This window comes from Hyla sarda, unplaced genomic scaffold (assembly GCF_029499605.1).
Source record: "Hyla sarda isolate aHylSar1 unplaced genomic scaffold, aHylSar1.hap1 scaffold_18, whole genome shotgun sequence".
Lineage (NCBI taxonomy): Eukaryota > Metazoa > Chordata > Amphibia > Anura > Hylidae > Hyla > Hyla sarda.
This window is the reverse complement of record NW_026608445.1, coordinates 1,866,205-1,880,129: the sequence shown is the minus strand read 5'-3', so window position 1 is coordinate 1,880,129 and position 13,925 is coordinate 1,866,205.

Sequence of the window (13,925 nt, the reverse complement as noted above, 5' to 3'; positions counted from 1 at the left end):
TAAACACTCACCTACCTCAGGCTGGGTGACATGTTGGATCCACTAACGATCCAAACCACCTCCTGTGAAAATAGGGGAGGGGATGCACGGCTACAAAGACATACATTTATAAGTACAAGTTAATGACGACTTCCGGAAAACCGGAACAAAGCCGTGTGCAAATTTTTAAAAAAATGGGAATAAAAACAATACCATACACAAAATCTATAAAACTATTATTTTGAGAGGCAGTAATGGATTAAAACCGAATAAATACTCAATATTAACCTCTTCAGGACATAGGGCGTATGGATACGCCCTGCATCCCAAGTCCTTAAGGACCGAGGGCGTATCCATACGCCCGTGGGATTTCCGGCCCCCACCGCTAGCCAGTTGGGGACCGGAGCCGGATGCCTGCTGAAATCATTCAGCAGGCATCCCGGCATATCGCCCAGGGGGGTCATTATGCCCCCTCATGTCGGCAATCGCCGCAGATTGCTGGACAATTCAGTCCAGCAATCTGCGGCGATTCCTGGTCAATCGGGTCTCCAGTGACCCGGTGACCCGAAATTACTGGCTGTTCGGGGCCGTCTCTGACGGCCCCGAACAGCCACAGCCTGCAGGGGTGAGGTGGCACTGGTGCCACCTCACGATCGCCCTGATTCGTCGGCCGGATTACCAGCCGACCAATCAGGACGCCTGCTGCGGGTGTCACTACCGCACCCGCTCCGCCCCTCTTCCGGAGGACGTGAGCGGGTGCGGGACGTGCACCCCGGGTGCTGGGGACCCCGATCCCCGGCGTCAATGTTGGGATCGGGGCCCCAGGAGCAGCTGCGGTGGCAGTGACGACGAGGGACTGACTCTCCGGCGTGGATCGTTGGAGGTGAGTGACAGCCTCCTGCTGTTGCTTAGCAACAACTCCCAGCATGCAAAAAGGGCATGCTGGGAGCTGTAGTTATGCAACAGCAGGAGGCAGATCACCACAACTCCCAGCATTCCCTTATGGGCATGCTGGGACTTATGGTTTTGCAACAGCTGGAGGCACATTTTTTCTATGGAAAAGTGTACCTTCAGCTGTTGTATAACTACAACTCCCAGCTTGCACAAACAGCTAAAGTGCATGCTGGGAGTTGTAGTGGTGCATCTGCTGGTTGCATAACTACAACTCCCAGCATGCCCGTTGGCTGTCGGTGACTGCTGAGAGTTGTAGTTTTGCAACAGCTGAAGGCACACTGGTTGTGAAACTCAGAGTTTTTTTTTTACCTAACTCAGTGTTTCACGACCGGTGTGCCTCCAGCTGTTGCAAACTACAACTCTCAGCAGTCACAGTACACCATGCACCGTACATGCTGGGAGTTGTAGTTTTGCAACAGCTGGAGGCACACTGGTTGTGAAACACTGAGTTAGGTCACGAACTCAGTGATACATAACCAGTGTGCCTACAGTTGTTGCAAAACTACAACTCTCAGCAGTCACCGACAGCCAACGTGCATGCTGGGAGTTGTAGTTATGCAACAGCTGGATGTCCCCCCCCCAATGTGAACGTACAGGGTACACTCACATGGGCGGAGGATTACAGTAAGTATCTGGCTGCAAGTTTGAGCTGCCGCAAACTTTCTGCTGCAGCTCAAACTGCCAGCGAGAAACTACTGTGAACCCCCCGCCCGTGCGACTGTACCCTAAAAACACTACACTACACTAACACAAAAAATAAAATAAAAAGTAAAAAACACTACGTATACACATACCCCTATACAACCCCCCTCCCCTCCCCAATAAAAATGAAAAACGTCTGGTACGCCACAGTTTCCAGAAAGGAGCCTCCAGCTGTTGCAAAACAACTCCCAGTATTGTCGGACAGCCGTTGACTGTCCAGGCATGCTGGGAGTTTTGCAACAGCTGGAGGCACCCTATTTGAGAATCACTGGCGTAGAATTCCCCTATGTCCACCCCTATGCAAGTCCCTAATTTAGGCCTCAAATGCGCATGGCGCTCTCACTTTGGAGCCCTGTCGTATTTCAAGGCAACAGTTTAGGGCCACATATGGGGTATCGCCGTACTCGGGAGAAATTGTGTTACAAATTTTGGGGGGTATTTTCTGCTTTTACCCTTTTTAAAAATGTAAAATTTTTGGGAAAACAAGCATTTTAGCTAAAAAAAAATTTTTTTTTTACATATGCAAAAGTCGTGAAACACCTGTGGGGTATAAAGGTTCACTTAACCCCTTGTTACGTTCCCTGAGGGCTCTAGTTTCCAAAATGGTATGCCATGTGGTTTTTTTTTTGCTGTCCTGGCACCATAGGGGCTTCCTAAATGCGGCATGCCCCCAGAGCAAAATTTGCTTTCAAAAAGCCAAATGTGACTCCTTCTCTTCCGAGACCCGTAGTGCGCCAGTAGAGCACTTTTCACCCCCATATGGGGTGTTTTCTGAATCAGGAGAAATTGGGATTCAAATTTTTAGGGGTATTTTCTGCTATTACCCTTTTTAAAAATTAAAAAATTTTGGGAAAACAAGCATTTTAGGTAAAAAATTTTTTTTATTTTTACATTTGCAAAAGTCGTGAAACACCTGTGGGGTATTAAGGTTCACTTTATCCCATGTTACATTCCCCGAGGGGTCTAGTTTCCAAAAGTATGTGCTTACTCGAGAGAAATTGGGCTACAAATACAAGTAAAAATTTTGTCCTTTTACCCCTTGTAAAAATTAAGAAATTGGGTCTACAAGAACATGTAAGTGTAAAAAATGAAGATTGTGAATTTTCTCCTTCACTTTGCTGCTATTCGTGTGAAACACCTAAAGGGTTAAAACACTTACTGAATGTCATTTTGAATACTTTGGGGGGTGTAGTTTTTATAATGGGGTCATTTATGGGGTATTTCTAAGATGAAGACCCTTCAAATCCACTTCAAACCTGAACTGGTCCCTGAAAAATACTGAGTTTGAAAATTTTGCGAAAAATCGGAAAATTGCTGCTGACCGTTGAAGCCCTCTGGTGTCTTCCAAAAGTAAAAACTCATCAATTTTATGATGCAAACATAAAGAAGACATATTGTATATATGAACAAAAAAAATGTATTCGTAATATCCATTTTCCTTACAAGCAGAGAGCTTCAAAGTTAGAAAAATGCAAAATTTTCAAATTGTTCATCAAATTTACGGATTTTTCACCAAGAAAGGATGCAAGTATCGACAAAAAATTACCACTATGTTAAAGTAGAATGTCATGAAAAAACAATCTCTGAATCAGAATGATAACTAAAAGCATCCCAGAGTTATTAATGTTTAAAGTGACAGTGGTCAGATGTGCAAAAAATGCTCCGGTCCTTAAGGCCAAAATGGGCTCCGTCCTGAAGGGGTTAAGTGACATTGTCATTCATTCTTAGAATAAAATTTTTACCGGCAGGAGATTAGTGTCAGTACTGAAAAACAACCACTAGATGGCGGTATTGTGTAACTAAAGTGCTTCACTGTATGGATGTTAACTTGTAAAAGACCCGAAAAGGGAGCATATGCATAAAGAAAAACATAGTGGTAGGATTGTCGGTCAGAGATCCAGGATTTACACATCCACACTGCAAACGATATTCAATATGGTGAGTTGAAAATAGATTGAAAAGTCAGCATATCAGTTGAACAAGCTTAAGGAATAGGTATGTGTATTTTTTTGAGAGTGTTTAGAATGAAGAGGGAGTGGTAGAATTAATAACAGTGGTTGATAGTATAAAAATGAGGAAATCAATATAGAACTAAGAGCAACAAATACACTAGATAGCTGGATAAGGAAACAACATAAAGATTCAGAGTAATGAATACATGATGTATATGTAAGAGAGAGTGATGTGAAACTACAGAATTACTTCAGAAAATGTGTTCAATCCATCAGGAACCAAAGTTCCCATTCTATAAATCCAATAAACTTCCTTACGCTTGTCAAACACGATGTCTGGCCATGTGTGATTTCGTGTAACACATGCAGTTTTTCCTATTGCACTTGTAGCTCCCAGGCATGGCCAAAAAATCAGCTTTCTTTGAAACTTCTTGGTAACGATGTTGTAGTTGGCTGGGGGCTAGCAGACTCTTGAGATTCAGTGCCCTTCGGAAAGTCAGTTGCGGCATCGCGGGTAGAGATTTATTCAGATGGGTAGAGATTTAGGCTAAGTTTCCACTTGTTTTTTTTTCTGGCAGTTTCTGAATATCTGCCATAGTGTTGAGCGGCATAGGCCATATTCGAATTCGCGAATATTCGCGAATATATGGACGAATATTCGTCATATATTCGCGAATATTCGCATATTCGTTATACCCTCGTTTTATTTTCGCATATGCGAATATTCGCGTATGCGAAAATTAACATATACAAATTAACACATGCGGAAATTCGCATATGCGAAAATCAGCATATGCTAATTTTCGCATATGTGAATTTCCGCACGTCAGTCTCACACAGTAGTATTACAGCCTTCTTTACACCACACAAGCTGGAAGCAGAGAGGGATGATCACTGTGATGTGTACTGTGAAGAAAAAAAAAAAATAAAAAAAAAAAAAAACGAATATTCGTAATTACGAATATATAGCGCTATATTCGCGAAATTCGCGAATTCGCGAATATGCGATATTCGCGAATAATATTCGAATTGCGAATATTCGCGAGCAACACTAATCTGCCACTGCAGTTTTTGAGCCAAAGTCAGAAGTGGATCCATAAGGGAGGAGAAGTATAAGTCCTTTCTTTATATGTCCTATTCCTTTTGAATACACTTCTGGCTTTAGCTCAAAAAATGCAGTGGCAGTTTTCCAAAAACTGACAGAAAAAAAAACAAGTGGAAACTTAGCATGATTCAGATGACTATCCTGTTGGAGTATGTTCCAATGGGATTTCAAAATACCTCTGATAGAGTTGGTATTGCTATTAAATGTAGTGATAAAGTTAACAGCAAATGTATTGTTTTTTTCTTTGTCCCCTTTGTCCTTTTTGGGGGGGTATGGACAGTATTAACAGTATTATATCAGTATTGACTGATATACCGTGCTAATTTACCTTGATCTCAGTATTAATTAATGATATCATCTTGTGCGTATGTTCCTAATCTACGTCTAACTGAGAGTTAGCATAAAATAGACATCTAACCACCCGCTATGTCCGTCTCATGTGTGTAAATAGCTCATACGTGTGATATTACACTTGAACATAACATAATATAGAACTTACAATATTCTAGCTCTGCATTATCTGAGGAAAACGAAATAGGGTAAATAGAAAGAAGCAGAAGGATAGAATGGAAAGTGAGAAAGAAGATAGGTCAGGTCAATGATTGGCGGAGGTATGATGTGGAGAATGAATCCAAATGTCCCACAGCTACTCAAACCTAGCATACTTGAATTGAGCCAAGGCGTAAGAGTGTTCGTATTCACAGTTTATAGAAACATGTTGTAGTACTTCAGATAGACTAGGAGGCGTTACAGATTTCCACTTTCTAGTTATAAGTAGCTTGGTTGACATAAATAGGGGGGCAACAACAGTGCGAGAATGTATTGGGAAGTCATCTAGGTTGATTAACAATAGGGCCATGAGAGGAGTTATATTCCTTGGGAATCCAAGAAGTCTACATATTATCATCTCTACTCCCCTCCAAAGGGGCTGCAGCTTCGGACACTCCCATAACACATGCAGGAGTGAACCCACCCCCCACACTGTCTCCAACAGAGATTAGTACAATTGGGATCTAAGTGTTGGAGTCGAGAGGTTGTGTAGTACCACCTAAACATAGTCTTTGCAATAGCTTCCTGGTGATTAGTACATTTGAATATCCGTTTAAGATGATGGAATGCTCGCTGCCATTGATGTACAGTAATATGAATTCCTAATTCCTTTTCCCACCTTTTCATGTAGTCAAAAGTAATCAGCGATTGTTTGCCATTAAGAAAGTTGTAAAAATATGTGATACCTTTAGGTTTTGTGTGAGATTTAGGGATCTTAATATCATTAAGAATGTCAGTATTGACATTCTAATTTGTAGGCTCTTATAGAACTCTCTATTAGAAATCTCATATCTTACTCTCAATGAAGGAAAATGGATGTTTCCATCAGGTTCCAGCAAATCTCCCACCGATTCCACTCCCCGTTGTCTCCACGTATGAATGTCTATGCTAGGAATACACACTGAAAGAAAGTCTAGAGGTATGCTGGAGGGTGGGCAGGTTGTCACCTGTGATGATTGTAGCAGTGCTTTCCTCCAAATTGATTCTGAAACTGTGACTGAAGACAAGTATGATTTGGGGGTAGGTTTGTTAATAGAGATGGCTAGTAATCTTGAACTCAGCGAATAACCTGAGCTACATTTTTGTTCTAGATCTATCCATGATTTATGTGGAGTCGGTGTCCACCAATGTTATAATTGATCAAGGATACATTCCTTGTAGTAATCCTCTACATGCGGTAAACCCAGTCCCCTGTGTGCCTTTCCATGTACCATAACTTTTTTCTGAATCCTCGGCCGTCTTCCCTGCCAAATGAAGGTACTTATTGATTTGTTGGCTGCTTTAAAAACAAGGCTAGGATGGTTTTTGGGATGGCTCTAAATAAATACAAAAGTTTGGGGAGTAGTAACACCTTGAAGGATGCCATTCTGCCAAACCAGGAGATAAAATGTTTGGCGTAAGTGTGCATTGAATCAGTTAATGATTTTAGAAGAGGTAAAAAGTTTGTGTGATATAGCCTAGAGGATGGATGGGTAAGTTTTGTTCCCAAATATGATATCGAACTAGTTTGCCAGTCAAGATTAAATTTAGTCTTGAGCATTGACAACAGCGTTGGGGAAAGATCAATGGGAAGAATTTGCGACTTGGTAGCATTTAATTTGTAGTAGGAAATGTGGCTAAAAGTATGTATGGTTTGGAACAAAGCTGGTAAGGACGACTGGACATTTGTAAGCGAAAGCAAAATGTCGTCCGCAAACAACGCAAGTTTGTGGTCTGATGCTAATTCCCGAGATATCAGTGTTAAGTCTAATAGCTTGTGCCAAGGGCTCAATAGAAAGAAGAAAAATCAGGGGTGACAGGGGGCAACCCTGGCGTGTGCCATTCGGCAGGGTGAACCGGCGTGAGAGAGCTCCATTTGTGAAGACCCTTGCTACAGGGTTGGAATACAGAGCCCTGTTTGCTGATACTATCAGACCAGAGAATCCAAACATTTCAAGTGCCGAGAAAATATATTTCCAGTTCACCCTGTTGAATGCCTTCTCTGCATCAAGTGCCAAAAAGGCGGATGGAATGTGATTTGTTTCGCAATATTGTAACAATGAAATAGCCTTGCGTGTGTCATCTGGCGCCTGTCTGCCCAACGTGAAGCCAACTTTATCGGTGTGTAGAATGCTGGGTAGTAATGGTTGCAACCTGGCCGCTATTATTTTGGCATACATTTTAACGTCTCCATTTAGTAATGATATCGGATGATAGATGTCGTGTCGGTTGGTTTGCCTGGCTTGGGAATGGTAGAGATAAGGGCCTTGAGCATATCTGGAGGGAATGAACCTGTGTCCATAGCATTGTTAAGTACGGGTGTAGATGGGGTAGTAGAGTAGAAAGAAATCTCTTATAATACTCGTTAGGTAAGCCATCTGGGCCAGGAGTTTTATGGGAAGGCAAAGAGCGTACTGCATCAGCAAGTTCTTGGGCGGTAATAGGACCATTAATGAGAGTAAGAGAGCTGGGGTAAATTTTAGTCAAGTTGAGAGATGCAAGGAATGAGTTAATCAAATTCAACGAGGGTTGTGGGCAGGAAGAGTCATCTTTGAGGTTACATTGATCTGCGTAATAATCACTAAAAGCATTGGCTATGTCTCTGGGTGCCATTAGTGGGGTATGGTGCTTGTGGTGTTTGAGTAGCGGTATACGTTGCTTGTAAAATGCTGGTTTCAACTTGTTGGCCAGGAGGGACCCTGGTTTATTATCCTGAGAATAGAATTTCAGTTTGGACTTAGTGAGGGCCCTCTCATAGTCATAGAGCAAAATTTTCCGTAAACGCAACCTTTCTAGTCTAAGTTGTAAGTCTGTGGTTTCGCTATAGAGGTTTTTCTGCAAGGCCTCCAATGCAGCGATATTAAGTGCTTCAGTCATATTTTGCAGTCTGCGCTTTTTCAGGGTAGCACCCAGCTGTATGATTGAGCCTCTTATCACTGCCTTGTGGGCCTACCAGATAGTTGTAGGGGATACTTCTGATGTCACATTGAAATTAAAGTATTCCTTCAATGACTTTTGTAAAGAATGAGAGTGTTCTGTATGAGCAATTAGGTGGGAATTTGCTTGCCAGACAAAGTCACTATGTGTGTCTTGTTTATAAAGAATAGTGAGACTGACAGCAGCATGGTCAAGAGAAAGGGAGGAAGGCGCCTCATGTGCGGGATCAGTAGATCTTGCAGGTGGGGGTAGGGGACGGTAATTCCCAAGCCGCTTACCAAAGTTGGTTGTGCGCCCACACACAACAAGGTTAAGAGCAGAAGGGATATAGAAGAAGGTCCACTGCAGCCCTCCTGGGTAAGAGCAAAATCAAAAATGAATGACCAGGGAGTCAGGAGTTTGTCTGGCGCAGAGAGGAACCATCAGGCAGCCAAGTAAAATCAATGGATTTATTAGATGCAACGCGTTTCGCTGCGCATGCGCAGCTTCATCAGGCATCAATGGTCAGACCATGTGGGAACTCCAATTTTAGAGACCTTTACCTTATCAATGAGGCTCCTGTCAATGAGTATAAGATCTATCCTGGAGTAGGTGTGAAATCTGGGTGAGCAGTAGGTGTAATCTTGTTCTGAAGCGTGCTGTATACGCCAAATATCAAAAAGATCATTAGTGGCAATAGTGTCAGTTAGATAAAAAGATCTATGGCCTAGGGGAGCTGATAAGTCTAATGAGGGGTTTATCACTGAATTGAAATCACCACATACAATAAGAGCTCCTTTCCTGACAGATTGTACTTTTTTAAAGACCTTTTTCAAGAAGTGGTTTTGGTGTACATTTGGTGCATACAAATTCACAACGGTATAATCAACATTATTTATAGAGCAAACAACAATAATACATTTACTCCGGGGGTCTACAATCTGTTTTTCTATTGACAATGCCAGTCTGTCACTAAATGCTATTAACACCCCCCTCTTTTTTTTCTGAAAAGAAGATGTGATTATGGTAGGACATTTTCTATGCTTCAAAGGGGGAGGATTGCTTGCACCAATGTGTGTTTCCTGTATGCACACAACATCTGCATTATTTTGAGTCACCTCTCGCCACATAAAGTTACGTTTAGGGGGGCTATTAAGCCCGTTCACATTTAAAGAGAACACCTCCAAACTCATTGCTGTGTTATAAGTTGCGATTAGAAAGGAAGAAAAGAAAAAGAGGTTACCTCAGAAATACAGGTATTACAATAAGCAAAAAATATAACCTTATATTAACAGGTAATAATTGGCAAACAACAATGCAATACTTTTTGTCAGTATTTGAGATAAGGGTAATAAGGGGGAAAACTAGAAAGTAGTGCAACAAACTTGTAGTAAAGTGTCACAGTGTAAGGCACTAAGCCTTCCACAATAATTGGGGTAACGTGGAATAAAAAGTCATAAGAGGAAATAAAACAGAAGTATAACAGTCACTGATACGTCATTACCCTTCAAGGCACTGTGGAACTGTATGGGACGAGGTCCTCTCAAACAGCAACAGGAGAATCAGTCTTGCAGTATCCTTAGGAGATCAAACAGGAGAAGAACCCAAGGGACTTTTGATGGGTAATCCCCAGTTCCGGAGCGTCTGCATACCCTCCTCAACCCTGTTAAGAGCGAAGATCTTGTTCTGGCGCAGTATAAGAAGCTTGGTAGGGAATCCCCATCTGTATGGCATTCCAAGCCTGCGCAATTCCAATGTTAGTGGGTTAAAGTCACGTCTTGCCTGTAGAGTGGCTGATGAGAGATCTGCAAACATGAGAATGTCCTCATAAGGCTCAGGTAAAGATTTGTGCTTTCTGGAAAAGCGGAGCAGGAGATCCTTAGTGTTATAAAAACTAAATCGAGCTAGCACATCCCTAGGGACGTCATCAGGTAGGGCTTTAGGCTTGGGAATCCAGTGGGCTCGATCTATGCTGTATTTATAGTTTTCCAAGTTGGGCAAAAGATTTTGGGTCAAGTCTTTTAAATATGCTGCCAGCTGGGAGCCGGGTATGAACTCCGGGATGCAACAGAACTTGACATTGTTTCTCCTTTTCCTATCTTCAGCATCCACTAGTTTGACCTAGACTGCTTTCAGTTTGTCGTCCAGTCCATTGTGAGCATCAACAAGTTTGTTATGAGCATTTGCAAGGGAACCCATTTTGTTTTCAACATGTATGATTTTAGTGTCCATTTCCTGTATGGAGCAGCGGATCGGCTGTAACAGCATGGTAAAATCTTTATGTATCGACGATCTGAGTAACAGGAGCATGTCCTTCAGAGTGGACTCTGTTACTGTTTTGTCTGAGGTCTGGTACTCTGCAAAAGTATCCGTGTCCCCCACTGCCCCCACTTCCATATCTGTAATCACACATCTATTTGTAGTATGACTGTCCACATCTAGCCTGGGCTTTTGTTTAACAGGACTTACTTGTGGGGAATATTCAGACAGCACGCCCGCGTCCGGAGTTTGGATGTCGCTGTTAAACTCTGCTCTGAACTGCAACTGCGCCGCCGGGGATAGAGGCAGCGTGTCATCCGCCATTAGCGAGTCCCGGGAGTTCGCACTGCTCTGGAAGGCCGGCGTGCTTTGCTGAGTAGGCAGCTCACAGGATTTGGGGGCTCTGGAAGAAGGTAGGTGTTGTCCCACCTTAGGAACAGGCTGTTTAGGAGAGTGCGATGTACGCTGCTGGATCGCGGCTGCAGTGTTCCGCGAAGTCAGTGAGGGGGAAGACGCTCCAGCGCCATCTTTAACTCGCCTCCTGTTTGGCTTCTCCGTCTGGAAAAAGTGCTTTAGGGACCTCGTATCCCCAGTTTTGTTAGATCGCCGTTTACCCCAGGACACCATGTGGGTTCCGTGACCCAGTAGGTGGCAGTGGGAGTCACTGGTGGGATTTTATAGCTGGTTCTTACTGCTGGTGCCTTTGACGGAGCAGCTCTTTCAGGCGGCCATTCACTTCCGCAGCCAAGCCACGCCCCCCCCTGAACAAACTTTCTGAAGTATTTCTGTAGTTTCACATCAATCTCTCTTACATATACATCATGTATTCATTACTTTGAATCTTTATAGTCTTTCCTTATCCAGCTATCTACGTATTTGTTGCTCGTAGTTCTATATTGATTTCATAATTTTTATACTATCAACCACTGTTATTAATTCTACCACTCCCTCTTCATTCTAAACACTCTCAAAAAAATACACATACCTATTCCTTAAGCTTGTTCAACTGATATGCTGACTTTTTAATCTATTTTTGACTCACCATATTGAATATCGTTTGCAGTGTGGATGTGTAAATCCTGGATCTCTGACCGACAATCCTACCACTATGTTTTTCTTTATGCTTTATGCGCATGCTCCCTTTTCGGGTCTTTTACAAGTTAACATTCATACAGTGAAGCACTCTAGTTACACAACACCACCATCTAGTGGTTGTTTTTCAATACTGACACTAATCTCCTGTCGGTAAAAAATGTATTCTAAGAATGAATGACAATGTCACTTTATATCTAGTATTTATTCGGTTTTAATCCATTACTGTGTCTCAAAATAATTGTTTTATAGATTTTGTGTATGGTATCGTTTTTATTCCCATTTTAAACATCTTTTGCACGTGGCTTTGTTACGTTATTCCAGAAGTCATCATTAACTTGTACTTATAAAAGTATGTCTTTGGAAGTAATACGTATGCCTGACAAAGACCCCTGTCCGGGATTGAAACGCGTTGCTAATAAAACGTTTTCATAACATTTGGGGACCAGCGTCTTCATTCAGAGGAACCTATTTCCAAAAATTCCGATATTCTACTTCCACCGGATAGACTGATATCACTCCTGGAAGTTCCTCGAGGCAGGGGTCCGGCCATTTCTTTCAAGACGCTACTGTAGGTGTTTTGCCCTGAGTGCAACACCTAAGATTAAGAACCCATCTTTATCTCTTTTTGGCTACATCCATTAAACGGTCTTCACTAGGGGCGCACCTCTTGTTGTTTTGTCTTTCTTTTATATTTGAAAACAATTTTTGTGATTCCCCATAGTAAATAGAGGGAAGTCCTAGGAATCGGAAACAACATTTCACACTAGTAATAACCCAACACTCTTAGTAAATCAGGGCCAATGTATCTGCTGCAGGTTTGCTGTAGTGGATTTCCTGCTGGAAAATCAATAAAAATACATAAAATAGTTGAATCCATGCATACTTGATTTTTGCATGTAATGATGCTTTTACTTGTGAATATTACCTTGAAATAGAACTAGTGGGTCCCACTATCAACTGTCTTTACCAATAGAACTTTCCATCAAGCATTCATTTCCAATACTGCATATTGGTGAAGTAAACAGGCCCCCCACCCCCAAAGTAATGCACAAACATGCTAGATTCTCAAAATCAGTTGATGTCCTTCATATCAATTCTATACTGATATATTGGTAACTGAGAAGGGTCCTAAACAAACGCCTGTCATTAACTCCATAAGTACTAATATTAACCCCTTAAGGACTCAGGGTTTTTTCATTTTTGCGCTTTAGTTTTTTCCTCCTTACCTTTAAATAATTATAATTCTGTAAATTTTGCACCTAAAAATCCATATGATGGCTTATTTTTTGCACCTCCAGTTCTACTTTGTAATGACATCAGTAATTTTACCCAAAAATCTACGCAGTACATTTTTCAGTAACAATGACACATTCTCTATATTCTATAGGTCCATATGATTAATGAAATAAAATGATACCCTACTTATATAGGTTTGATTTTGTCGTACTTCTGGAAAAAATCATAAATACATGCACGAAAATGTATACGTTTAAAATTGTCAACTTCTGACCCCTATAACTTTTTTTTTTCTGAGTACAGGGCGGTATGAGGGCTAATTTTTTGCACTGTGATCTCAAGTTTTTAGCGGTACCATTTTTGTATTGATTGGACTTTTTGATAGCTTTTTATTCCTTTTTTCATTATATAAAAAGTGACCAAAAATTACGCTACTTTGGAACTTGGAATTTTTTTGCGCGTGCGCCATTGACCGGGCGGTTTAATTAGCAATATATTTTTAGAATTCAGACATTTCCGCATGCAGCGATACCACATATGTTTATTTTTATTTACAGAGTGTTTTTTTAAATGGGAAAAGGGGGTGATTCAAACTTTTATTAAAGAAGGGGTTAAATGATCTTTATTAACTTTTTTTCACTTTTTTTTTTTGCAGTGTTATAGTTCCCATAGGAGGCTATAACTGTCCCGAACAGCCCGACTGAGCAGCCGGGATACTTTCACTTCAGACGCGGCGGTCAGCTTTGATCGCCGCGTCTGAAGGGTTAATACAGTGCTTCCCCGCGATCGGTGATGTCCTGTATTAGCCGCGGGTCCCGGACATTGATAGCCGCCGTGACCCCGCGGCATATCGCGGGAGTCGGCGGAGGGCTTAAATATACGTCATTCGTCGTTAAGGGGTTAAATAGTTAAAGGGGTACTCCACTAGAAAACATTTTTCTTTAAATCAACTGGTGCCAGAAAGATAAACAGATTTGTAAATTACTTCTATTAAAAAAATTTAATCCTTGCAGTACTTATCAGCTGCTGTATGCTCCAGAGAAAGTTATTTTCTTTTTTTACTTCTTTTCTCTCTGCTGGCACCTCTGTCCATTTCAAGAACTGTCCAAAGTAGGAGAAAATCCCGATAGTAAACATCTCCTGCTATGCACAATTCCTGACATGGACAGAGGTGTCAGCAGAGAGCACTGTGGTCAGAC